Genomic DNA, 14188 nt, shown 5'->3' with positions numbered 1-14188 from the left:
TTCTGAACACCTCACACCTCACAATATTGTTTTTAGGCCTAAAAGTTTCACAGAGGTAGCTGTATGACTAAGCTAAGCTACACAAGTGTGCGGCACAAACACCTGGCCTATATAGGAGTGGCATGCAGTGGCTGAATGTCGAAAGTGGCCTGCAATTTTTCAGTCCACTGACAGCATCTCGTGCACGCCCCTGTCATTTTTCAAAAATTCTGCAATTGGTGGACTTATACGGAAGTACCCCTGGACTAATACAACAGTACCCCTGGACTTATATGGCAGTGTCAGACAGGAGGGCCCCAAACAGCACATGATGCAAAGATGAAAAAGAGGTGCACCAAGGTTGCTGTATGACTAAACTAAGCGACACAAGTGTGCGGCACAAACACCTGGCCCATCTAGGAGTGGAACTGCAGTGTCAGACAGGAGGGCAGATAAAAAAAAAGACCCCAAATACCACATCATGCAAAGATGTAAAAGAGGTGGAATGAGGTAGCTGTATGACTAAGCTACGCGACACAAACAATTGGCTCTTCTAGGAGTTTCACTGCAGTGTCAGACAGGAGGGCAGATATAAAAAAGGCCCCAAACAGAACATCATGAAAAGATGGAAAAGAGGTGCAATGAGGTAGCTGTATGACTAAGCTAAGTGACACAAGTGTGCGACACAAACACCTGGCCCATCTAGGGATGGCACTACAGTCCCACTGCACTATTGGCGGATACTGGACGCACGTCTAACACCAGCAAAGTTGTTATGGCCTCAGTAATCCGCTTTGCAACAGGGTATATATATATGGCAGTATCCCTGGAATTATATGGCAGTACCACTAGAGATATACGGCAGGATCACTGGACTGGATTTATATGCCAGTACCACTGGAATTATACAGCAGGATCACTGAAATTATATGGCAGGATCACTGGAATTAAAAGCCAGTACCACTGGATTTATACGGCAGTGCCACTGAACGGGATTTATATGCGAGTATCACTGGAATTATATTGCAATATCACTGGAATTATATGATAGTATCACTGGAATTATACGCCAGTATCACAGGAATTAAACGCCAGTGTGACGACGCTGCCGGCCAATTCCACAAATATGCCAATTTGAGAACTGCCACATGTGACGTACGGGGTCACTTTTGACACACGGGATTATTTAAATACTTTCAGATGCCACCAGCAAAGACTTTTCAACGTATTACGGACATTACAGGCGTCTTTAGCTTTACCTGTCACACACACACTGCAATACTTAGTAAAATAGATAGGCATGAGCCACACAGGCGTTGGAGTTCATAAGAACAACAGAATCAGGACTAAAATTAGGATTTTAATTTCAAGAATACTTCAGAGCTTTGGTTACAAAAAGGTTGCAAAGATTATTAAGAATATTTTAAAAACACACACAGAATATGGCAATCTCAATAAATGAAAAGCAAATAAAACTTACAGAAACCCTACTCACTTACGCAAACAAGTTTTAAGTATTTCTGTTGTGGGGGCTTCACAGAATAACTCAGGTCATCTCCAGCATACTAGCTGTCCCCAAGAGATCACAACTCCTATTTTCATGAGTGGGACAGATATAGTCTCCAGCTTCATCAGGCCCCCTCCCTTGGGATTTTTAACCACTTTCCTGCTGGACAAAACACCTACACCAGGTTTTACATACTTGGTGCTTGGCAACAGCCAAGGGGGGAGGTAATGGGTATACTGTAGGAATCTCTTTCAAAGAAAGCAAGGTTTATGACATTAGCCAGGAAACAGGATTCCTGGTCTGTTTACAGCCCCTCTGTTGACACAACAACAAATGGCCTTATCAGCCCTCAATGTCCACAGCTTGCAAATCTCTGCTTTTGATGTAGGAATGTCATCTCAAACTTTATGGTCTGCAGATCTCTCTTGGCCTGGACCTATGGGGGTCAAATGCAGGACATTGCATGTCAGCCATGTTGTCACATCTCGGTTGAAAAGAATACAAAAATATATATACAGTCACTTGAAAACATTATTGGTGATTATTCCTGCAGGTAATCACCACACCTTAGATCACATATAATTTGTGATCCTCCTTTCTCTATTCAAACGTGACATCTCCCCCGGCAATTGGCGCACAAGGGGCGGTGACCCACGTCACTGACTCATTGCTGCGCTACTGACCACTTGTTCACCCTGCTGCAAGGTGAGACTCCATCTCAGGAGTTTCCTATTGTCTCCAGACAATCTATTAAGTTTACTCTGACCGACATCAGACACATTTTTACACGTTTGGTTCACATGATCCCCTGTTACTTCCAACTCTACATGGGTGAATATATTACCAACGGGAGTACTCTCATGATTAATGCTCATGGTGGGACAGGTGACTATGTTCTTCTTCCACATAATCTCACCTTGTGCCCTTTCCTGATATGGTGGCCTGCCCCTCACCCACACGGGCCCTGAGGTCAGGGCATCTTGTCCTACAGGATGCTCTGGACAGGTTTCCCTGCACATCATTTGGGGTATACCTAGGACATTGGGATCCTCACCTAAATGTCCCTTTCTGAGATAAATTCTTCCTGATTTATCTCCCCAGCCTGTCTGACTGATCTGCGTCCTTACAGAGGCTAAGTCAGGATCAGCTGGTTGCCCTTCCTTGGTATAGTGGGCAAATATGTGTTTTGTGATGGGAACACACTCTTTCGTACACGGTGCTCCCTGTGTTGCTATCTCTGCTGTTATTGTATCAGTGACGTCACTGCTCCAGTCTTTGTCACTCTGCCCCATCTCCACAAGACTGGGGTCGCCCACCTCCATACACAACCTCTGTGAATAACCACTGTATATTTCTACACTCCTGTTACCTACACCTGGAGAGAGAATAACATGTTCCTTTCCTGGCTCAGCCTCAGGAGAAGGTTGATAGGCCCTCGCCCTCAGAGGTTCTGCAGCTTCTGACTGTGGCCCACCCCTCCCTGGCTGCTCTCTGTCAGGACAGAGGGGGGTTTGCATGGCAGGACTTGCATCACACTCCTGTCCAAACCTTTTGTTCATCTTATCACCTGGCACTTGTAAATGGGGATTCTCATTCTGGTTGAACACAATTTCACACTTTTTACATACATCAGTGCCTATGTCAAGCACAGCCATTCCTGACACTGATAAGTTTTCTACTTTCATTGCTAAGTGTAAAGGAGACAGTCTCTTATCAGAAGAAATACTTTCTGATTCCTTTCCAAGGGTTAATGTGCAGCCCTTCTGCATTGCCCTCTGCTTGGTACCTATAGCTAGGTCACACCTCACATCAGGCACATCTCTATACAGTGTGCCCACATCATTCCCAGGTGTCTGTAACTCGGTGGGTCTAGTGGTACCACAATGGGGAGAAATTTCCTCATTAACACATACTGGGGAAAATACACCTAGACACTTCTCCCAAACAATTTCTTCCTGCCCTCGTGCTGTATTGGAACTGGCTCTCTGTTCAACCTGGAGAGGTAAGTTTGCCACTGAAGCCTTAGTGTATGGGAATCCCTGCTGGGTGTCTGCATGCAAGAGCAGGGCAGGAAGGGGGGTCTGAGGGGGAGGGACAGCAATGTGTGTTTCTCCCTTCTCAGCTGTTGACACAGCCCCCTTCCCTGACACAACCCTGGTACCTAACATGCTGGCAGCACCCCCGACAGACACATTATTTCCTACATTGATACATGCATCATCAGAAGTACTGGTAACACGTATACAAGCCAATACATCATCCTCATTGACTCCCTTCCCTAGGCCAGTATCTGAGCTTGCAACTTTCACAGGGAGGGAGGGGGCGGAGGGGGATCTCTGGCTTTTGAGCCACCCTCCCCACTTGCAGGGGTTAAATCACAGATTTTCTGTGCTGCTGCACTGCGTGTCATTACTGCTACCCCAGGTGTGGTATTACATAAAGTATTCAACACAGTATTATCATCAATACAAGGAATCATTGCCCCTCCTTTATACATAGACGTTTGCCTGTTTTCGGGGCCCCTCAGTACCTGCAAATCAATTTGAACATTTTCAACAATACAGGGAGTAATTTCTTTGTCCCTACACATAGACATTGGCATGTTATTTTCTAGTTCACACTGGTTGGTAACATTCTTAGCATCACATACATTGGCAATAATGTTGTGTGGATCAGCGGGGGTCCCCTGAGGAAAAGAAGGGTTATTTCCTGAAGCAATACAGTTCATTTCACTGGTATTATCACAAGTCTCTGTCGCAGTAGGAAACGCAACATGTTCATGGGGCACACGTTTTGACCCAGAGTCACTTCTGTGCAAGATCCAGCAGTATCACATAGCATTACAGGTACTGTACTCAGAGCAATACCATTGCAAGGTTTAGCATCATCACATACTACCTGAGATGATTCACATATTTCAACAGACTTAGAAATGTCAGGCACAGATTGTGCTATCAATTGTCCAAAGTCAGTTCTCACGAACACATTCTTGGGAATAATATCTGACACTCCCACCTCTCTTGTCGACATAATCTCCTCCACAATCAGGTTTTCCTGAAAATCAGCTTCTTCCAGCTGCAAATTCTGCGCAGACGGTGGTAATATGCTGTTCGCACCAACATCTCCTCCCAGTAGGGTACACTGCACCTCTGGAAGCGAGATCTCCGTTACATAGTCCACACCGACTGTAGATGATGGGGGTACCCTGTTCCTCCTGGGGCACCCCTGCAGGCTGGACTACTGCTTCTTCCGCTGATAAAAGAAGCTTTTGCAGACGTTGTCTTTCATCATCCACTCTGCGACACTGATCGTGCCAGAATGTGGTATCGAGCTTCCTCAAACTGTGTGCCTCTCTCCATGCATCTTCAAAACTTTCCTCCAGCACCTGCAGCAAGTACCCAGGATTCATCTCTGGTCCTAACCACAGAAATGAGATTCTATACTGGCTGAAGGCGTTACTCTCATCTTTCTGTGCAGAGGTGAGTTTTGTGATCATCTCCCTGCGGGAAGGGTTGCAGCAGGGGATACCCTGCAGCAGACATTCTCTAATTAGCTCATCTGTACTCATCCTGGCAAACAGTTCAGCTGGGTCATCCCACCATTGCTCTTCTGACGCTGTCTTGGATGGTTGCCAGGAATTTTCTACCATCTCCCTGGCAACCTCACATTCTAGAGTTGCTTGGCGTTCGACAAGGAACTGTGGCACCAGCTGCATAAGGGTTGCCCAGTCTGGGTATGTTTTCGAGATCCCGGAAGTGAACAAGCCCCGACGGGCGAAACGCGTTTTCCACGGACTTCACGACGAGACCTTCCTTGGAGCAGTACTTACTGTCATACCTGACATCTTGAGTATCATTTATTTTTCATACATATATATGACTTTGGAGTCTCTATTATCCTCGCTATTGGTACCTACTCTATTCAGGCACTCTGATCTATACTGCACCTCATGCTGTTAGAATTTCTGTGCCTATGATAGTTAGTTAATCCTTTTGATTGCAGTTCCACGAATTTCAGGACGAGATCTTCTTTGGAGCAGTATTTACTACCATTTGTCTCCATACCTGATATCTTGAGTATCATTTACCCCCTTTTTTACATATATATGACTTTGGAGTCTCCATTATCTTTGTTATTAGTGCCTATCTTATTCAGACATTCTGATTTATACTGTATATCATGCTGTTAGAATTTCTGTGCCTATTATAGCCAGATAATCTTATAGATTGCAGACTAGACCCACTCACAGTACTACACCCATTTTTCAACATGAGGAATAGTGGGGTACACAAAATGGTCTGATATCACTCTCTAACTTCAGTCATGATTATTACTTCTGTGATACTGCCCCCATGAATGGATTAAGGAAAACAGAAAGGGATATGTGAATTACACAGCTAAGATTTTTTGTGTTTATTACAGCTCATCAATCCTGCAGATTGCAGATCAAATCAATTTATTCTAACTTACTTATCATTCAGTTCTCCATCTTTATCTTATTTTTTCCCTCTCCTCTACTATCATTCTGTGGACTCTCATCCTCGATCCAGGGTTAACGATGCCACAGTGTGGCAATTCTTTTTACCCTGCCTAACGTGGAAAGCAGATCCACACACTTTTCGATCTTATCTTTTCTATAAATCCTCTTACTATTCCTATATAGGTGCACTCTCATTGGTAGATAGTCTCTCTACTATCATACCACGCTGCTAATGCCCGATCTCGTCCGATCTTGGAAGCGAAACAGCGTCGGGCCAGGTCAGTACCTTGAGAGGAGACTCCCTGGGAATACCCGGTTTTGTAGAGTACGGACTATTCCCCTTTTTAAGGGTGGACACCAACAGCAGTATCACCACTACGTACTATTTCTAACTTTTCTCCTTCACTTCTACCAGTGTCTAGGGTATATTGATCTAAACATTCCTAATTTGCTAAAATTCTTTAACAGGTTAATATCTAATTATCTGGTATTAACCCAATCCAAGCGGTTCTCCAATATATAGTACTGATCTCTTTGGTTGGTCTCATTAATACAGATTATCTGTACTGGTCAGGTGAAACGGCTGCTAGACTATCTTGTGTCTGCAACCTTTCTAAAATCCTTTTTGTATGATTCAACAGACCAGAACATTTTTATCTTTTTAAGGTTATATATATAATCTATATCCATTATTCTTTCTCTCACCTTTTTCTAATTTGTACACCTCCATTTAGGATCACATAGGGAATATCTTTCAATTTTAAAGTTGAATAATAAACATACGTTTTAATGTTTCTGTCATAATTTAATGTTAATTGTTTCATAAGAGTGCGCCCACACAAGAGCTTTCTTTTTCTCCCTCCTTAGTATATGTTTTCATAGATGCAATTGCACTCTGTAAATACCTATCCAGGTCAGGAGCTTCAGTGTAGCTGTAAGAGGTGCCTGACCTCCACTGGGTATTTGCAGTACTGTCCACGTTTACATAGTCCATCATACTAGGGGCTTGATCCAGGCAAGGTTTAACAGTGACCTCCCTGGTCTCATGGTATCGCGAGCAATCACTTTCTTGTCGCAATGCAATTTGTAGCGCACATTCCCTCTTAGCTACTCGGTTTGCAGAACTCGTTTCTGCCATAGAACTCTCCCTCTGCACCAGCTGTGTAGCACTGGCAGGCCCTATCTCTCTCTCCTCTCGTGCACTGGAACACTTTTTCCCTGTCCAGCACGCAGCTCCGACAGTTTCCAGGAATGGGGGAATAAGATCCACATTTGAGGCAGCCACAGCAGGCCTCACATCGATAACAGAGCCCACATCAGAATCCAACGTTGCACTATTACTACCCGCAGTACATAATAGTCCAGTACACAATACATCTCCTACTGTCTCAGCAGCCCAGGCCAATGTATCATTCCCACGCACAGGTTTGCAGCCATCATGATGCTCTGTATCTTTCCCATACTTGATATCCGTCTGCGAATATTCATCCAAGGCCATATGCACAGGCCTCACATCGATAACAGAGCCCACATCAGAAATCAGCATGGCACCATTACTACCCACAGTACGTAACAGTCCAGTGCGCAATACATCCACTACTGTCTCGGCAGCACAGGGCGATGCATCATTCCCACGCACAAATTTGCCATCATCCTTCATCAGATGCTTAGAATTAGTCATCTTTGATCTCATTTTCGCCAAAATAAAATAATAGAAAAGAAAAACAAGAGATGGGGAGGGGAACAGAGATTGCCACTCACTGTGAGGATTTTAAAATTATACTAAAGCTCTGAGTTCTGATTCTGGTGAAGTGGATGTTCCGCTCACGGAATTATTACCACCTTCACTTAAATTCTTAGATAAAAACAAACAATTATCATCCCAACGCTTGCCACCACTTTGTGACGACGCTGCCGGCCAATTCCACAAATATGCCAATTTGAGAACTGCCACATGCGACGTACGGGGTCACTTTTGACACACGGGATTATTTAAATACTTTCAGCTGCCACCAGCAAAGACTTTTCAACGTATTACGGACGTTACAGGCGTCTTTAGCTTTACCTGTCACACACACACTGCAATACTTAGAAAAATAGATAGGCGTGAGCCACACAGGCATTGGAGTTCATAAGAACAACAGAATCAGGACTAAAATTAGGATTTTAATTTCAAGAATACTTCAGAGCTTTGGTTACAAAAAGGTTGCAAAGATTATTAAGAATATTTTAAAAACACACACAAAATACGGCAATCTCAATAAATGAAAAGGAAATAAAACTTACAGAAACCCTACTCACTTACGCAAACAAGTTTTAAGTATTTCTGTTGTGGGGGCTTCACATAATAACTCAGGTCATCTCCAGCATACTAGCTGTCCCCAAGAGATCACAACTCCTATTTTCATGAGTGGGGCAGATATAGTCTCCAGCTTCATCAGGCCCCCTCCCTTGGGATTTTTAACCACTTTCCTGCTGGACAAAACACCTACACCAGGTTTTACATACTTGGTGCTTGGCAACAGCCAAGGGGGGAGGTAATGGGTATACTGTAGGAATCTCTTTCAAAGAAAGTAAGGTTTATGACATTAGCCAGGAAACAGGATTCCTGGTCTGTTTACAGCCCCTCTGTTGACACAACAACAAATGGCCTTATCAGCCCTCAATGTCCAGAGCTTGCACATCTCTGCTTTTGATGTAGGAATGTCATCTCAAACTTTATGGTCTGCAGATCTCTCTTGGCCTGGACCTATGGGGGTCAAATGCAGGACATTGCATGTCAGCCATGTTGTCACATCTCGGTTGAAAAGAATACAAAAATATATATATACAGTCACTTGAAAACATTATTGGTGATTATTCCTGCAGGTAATCACCACACCTTAGATCACATATAATTTGTGATCCTCCTTTCTCTATTCAAACGTGACAGCCAGTATCACAGGAATTATACGCCAGTATCACAGGCATTATACGCCAGTATCACAGGAATTATACGGCAATATCACTGGAATTATACGCCAGTATCACGTGAATTGTACTGCAACATCATTGGAATTATATGTCAGTATCACGTGAATTATACAGCAATATCACTGGAAATATACGGCAATATCACTGGAATTATACGCCAGTATCACGGGAAATATACGCCAGTATCACTGGAATTATACGCCAGTATCACTGGAATTATACACCAGTATCACTGGAATTATATGCCAGTATCATGGGAATTATACGGCAGTATCACCGGAATTATACTCCAGTATCAATGGAATTAAACGCCAGTATCACGGGAATTATACGGCAAAATCATTGGAATTATACGCCAGTATCACAGGAATTATACAGCAATATCACTGGAATTATATGGCAATATCACTGGAATTATACGACAGTATCACGGGAATTATACACCAGTATCACGAGAATTATACACCAGTATCACAGGAATTATACAACAATATCACTGGATTTATACGGCAATATCACTGGAATTATACGCCAGTTTCATGGGAATTATACGCCAGTATCACAGGAATTATACGCCAGTATCACAGGAATTATATGGCAATATCACTGGAATTATACGGCAATATCACTAGAATTATACGGCAGTATCACAAGAATTATACAGCTATATCACTGGAATTATACAGCAATATCACTGGAATTATACGGCAATATCACTGGAATTATACGGAAATATCACGGGAATTATACGCCAGTATCACAGGAATTATACAGCAATATCACTGGAATTATACGCCAGTATCACGGGAATTATACGGCAATATCACTGGAATTATATGCCAGTATCACAGGAATTATACAGCAATATCACTGGAATTATACGGCAATATCACTGGAATTATACGACAGTATCACAGGAATTATACGACAGTATCACGGGAATTATACGGCAGTAACACTGGATATATGGCAGCAGAGGACACCACCACTGTGACTGGTCACTGGACTGATGCTGCACAAGACACTACCCCTGGTCTGATGCAGGACAACACAGCACCACTGAAAGGGATTTATACAGCTACACCGGATATATGGCAGCAGAGGACACCACCACTGTGACTGGTCACTGGACTGATGCTGCACAAGACACTACCCCTGGTCTGATGCAGCACAACACAGCAAAACTGCAAGGGACTTATACAGCAGCACTGGGGACATATAGCAGCATAGGACACCACCACTGTGACTGGCTGGACTGATGCAGCATAAGACACTACACTGGACTGAGCAGCACAAGACAGCACTGGAATCATGACCCAGAGCCGGCTCTAAACATAGGCAAACTAGGCAAATGCCTAGGGGCACAAGCAGCCTCTGCTGATTAAAATGATATGTGGCATGCCTATATTCTGTGTGTGACTGCGGTTGTATTTGCATACAAAATGCTACGTTACAGTGTATTCCTGGAAATCACTGTAATGTAGCATTTCGCATGCAGATACAGTCACAGTCACACACAGAATATAGGCATGCCACATATCATTTTATTCAGCAGAAGCTGCTTGTGCATCCTAGGCACATAGCAATGCAAATAAGATGCATTTTCATTACAAAAATGCTCCCAGCTTTAGCAGAGCTGCCAGCTGTCTCACGCCAGGCATCTCCTGCTGCATGGCATATGGAGGGCACAATGTATGAGGACACATCTGTATCTAAGCAGAGGCAGAGATCACAGTGTTAGCGGCTGTGTGAGTGGGTTGGTTGTGCAATAGTGTTCGGCATATGTGTAAGGGGCATTATGTGTGTTGTGTATAAATGCATTAATAATGTGCAGCAAATGTGTAAGAGGCACTATGTGCATCATTATGTGTAAAAGGGCATTAATAATGTGCGGCATATGTGTAACGGGCACTATGTGTGTCATTAGGTGTATAAGGGCACTAATAATGTGTGACATATGTGTAAGGGACATTTTGTGTATAAGGGCATTAATAAAGGTTGGTATGTGTAAGGTGCATTATGTTTATACGGACATTGACAATGTGTGCCATTTATATAAGGGGTATTACTCTGTGGTATTGTGTATATAAATGCACTACTAATGTGTGGCATTATGTGTATAAGGTGCTCTACTGTGTGGCGAAACGTACAGAAAGGGTATTACTGTGTGGTCTAATATGAAGAAGGAGCAATATGGTGTGGAGTAATGTGAATAAGGAGCAATTTAGTGTGATGTAATGTGAATAAGGGGCACTACTGTGAGGAGTAACGTTTATAAGGTAACGTGGTACCACTATCTGATGTAACGTGAATTAGGGACACTGGCATGATAAAATGTGAATAAAGTTGCAGTACTGTGTGGCGTAATTTGAATTGGGGGTACTATTGTGTGGACATGACCCTTCCCGACAAGAACACACCCCTTTTTGGGCTGTGTGCCGAATGTGCGCACTGTTCCTATTTAAAATATAGAGGGTAGGAGCAACAAAATGAGGACTGCTATAGGTGAGGGGTGATGGTGTGGGAAAGGGGTGCAGAGTCAAAAGGGGGAACTAGCGGTGGTTCTAGTGGGCACCAGCCAAAATCTTGCCTACGGCATCATAATGGTTAGGGCCAGCTCTGTCGCCACCCCACTTTCCCGCCCACACAGACACTGAGGACACGTCCTCTCACTACACTCTCCGAGACTGGAGTGAAAATGGCAGGGATGCACGGCTCCTTATAAGGAATCCAAACCCCGCAATAATCCGACTGCGGGATGATGACGTTTTGCCTCTTCTAGTTTCCAAGTAAGGCGGGAAAACCCGAGCTTGACTCAGATCTGGGCTCGTGATGTGAAGTCTGGTAGGGTTTGGTTCTCTGAGAACAGAACCCACTCATCTCTAGTGTCCACTAGTTCTATGTTTTAGTTTGACATATTTGATTCTGACACTAATCCTAAAGAAGCCTCCTACCATTATTTTTGAACCTTCTGCAAAGGGATGAGTAGTAGAAAAATTAAGGCTGGTGATGGTTAGATATGGAAATATGTGGAAGTGTAACAGATGAGGGGGATATTTGTGTATGAAACTGATGAATGTATTGAACAAGAAGAAGTTGATCAAATTCAGGAAGAGGATGTTATCTGTGTCAAAGTCAGCCACAGTTAGGAGCAATGATAAGAAGAAGACCATTGTCATGCCTGGGCATAGGACCAAAAAATCCACCTATTTTGTGTGGAATCATTTTTTCCCAAATCCCAGGGGCAAACATAGGATTTCTATAGGGGGGTTTCCTAATGCAATCCACAATATCCCACTCTGTGGAACACTTGAGCAAGCGCTGGAGTCTTGGGGAGCGGTAGAAGAAACTAGTACTGACCCTGGACATTAATGTATACATTGGACTTTTTATACACTGGATACTGTATTGAATGCAGTATTTATGTTTAAAACTACAGATGGTCTATATTATAGGCTGTATCAAAAATATTGAATTAATATAAATAAGTGGTCTTAAAAATTACAAATAAATACACAAACATAATAGAATCAGAAGGAGATGGAACTGCACTTTGTAAACACACATTCTTCCACCTCATGGAAAGCCTCATTTCTTTTCTTCCTGGCAGCTACTCTCTGGTCAGTGCAGTGATTGAGGGTTCAGATCCACACACACAGCAAGAAGCTGCTACCACTGGGCAGGCGCAGCAGCTCTACTCTGACCCTTAAACTGCATGTTGTGGCAGCAGCTCTAGTAATCGTATTATATTCTATTGCTATTTTTGTCATAATCTGAGCCTCTGGCCAATAGAAGGGGGGGGGGTTCAAGACAACCTGATCCCCCCTCCCCCTGCACTTGCCTATGAATTCTAACAACATTTGATAAGGCATCTCTAGCATTTGTGATGGCAAAGTTAGTAGAAGTAGGGATGTTAACCATCTGGACACCTTATCCCTGTTATTTAATTCGCTGTAAATTCATGCAAATTATTCCAGCATCACTTACTGTACCAGCAGCATTGATAGATCCCAGAAGATGCAAACTACCTCACCAATATCTTCATCATCACTCGCCTCGTTAATGATCACAGGTAGTCCTCTTACATCCAATTATCCAATTTGTAATGGCTAACTGACTCCTTCCTATCCAGGCTTACACCATAAATCCAAAAATGCCAAAATGCAAGGGCAGTTGGTGCTGGGGATGGGGAAGCATTCGGTATCCCGTCAGTCGGGATCCCAGCACTCAGCATACTGGCTCAGGGATCCCGACTGCCGGGATACCAACAACTATTCTCCCTCTTGGGGTGTCCACGACACACCTGGAGGGAGAATAAATAGCGTGGCACACATAGTGTGCCACCATGCCCGCAGTGTGGCGAGCACAGCGAGCCCGCAAGGGGCTCTTTTGCACTCACCCCAATGCTGGCATTCCGGTGCCAGGATCCCGAAAGCTGGGATATCATAGTAGACCCCTGGGGATGAAACTTCCCCACCAAAAGGGAACAAGAAGACTAGGGGTGAAATTTACTAAAGGTTGATTTTGGCCAATCTGCTTTTTTGTGTGAAAAAGATGCAATTTTGCTATTCTCAAATATACTAAGGATCAGTTTGCATGGAAGTCTCATGTCAAATGCCACTTCACAGTCCAAATCATGACAAATCAGCATCGGTACAAACTAGAGATGAGTGGGTTCGGTTCTCAGAGAACCAACCCCCCACCCCCCGTACACCCCGTTCCAAGTTTAGAATCATAGTCCGGCTCGTAACTTCCTGCCAGACTCGGAAACCAGAATGAGACAAAACGTCATCATCCCGCTGTCGGACTCTCACAGGTTTTGGATTCCATATATATGGATTCCATATGAACATTGCTGCCATTTATACTCTGGACTTGGAGAGTGAGGGAGACAGACCTCTGTCTCTCTCTGTGCGGGGTGGTGGTGTTGGGTGGAGTCAGCGTGTGCTCTCTAGGGGTGCTGTTAAGGGTGCTGGTAGGGGTGCTGTCCTGTCACTGTGATGTTAGGGGTGCTGTTCTGGCTGTCACTGCTGTTTCCTGTGCTTCAGCTGTACATGGGTGTTGTTGCTGTCCTGGCTGTCACTGTGTTGTACAGGGGGCAGGGGCACTGTCCTCCTGTATGCAGTGAAAATACAGGGGTTCTGTCCCTGTTTTGTATGCTGTAAGAATTCTGGGGTGCCGTTGTTAAAATAAATGTACACTGGCCCTATCTTGTATGCTGCAAAAATTCTGTAGTGCAGTAAAATAAA

General features: G+C 43.9%; 1 pseudogene; it reads left to right on the top strand.

Annotated features, from left to right (window-relative positions):
* The first annotated feature begins 6174 nt into the window (after positions 1–6174).
* LOC134938843 (5S ribosomal RNA) lies at positions 6175–6293 on the top strand (annotated as a pseudogene).
* Positions 6294–14188: the final 7895 nt, after the last annotated feature.

Source organism: Pseudophryne corroboree, chromosome 6, assembly GCF_028390025.1.
Source record: "Pseudophryne corroboree isolate aPseCor3 chromosome 6, aPseCor3.hap2, whole genome shotgun sequence".
Lineage (NCBI taxonomy): Eukaryota > Metazoa > Chordata > Amphibia > Anura > Myobatrachidae > Pseudophryne > Pseudophryne corroboree.
Note: the sequence above shows the minus strand (reverse complement) of the source record. Positions and strands in the feature narration are given on the sequence as shown.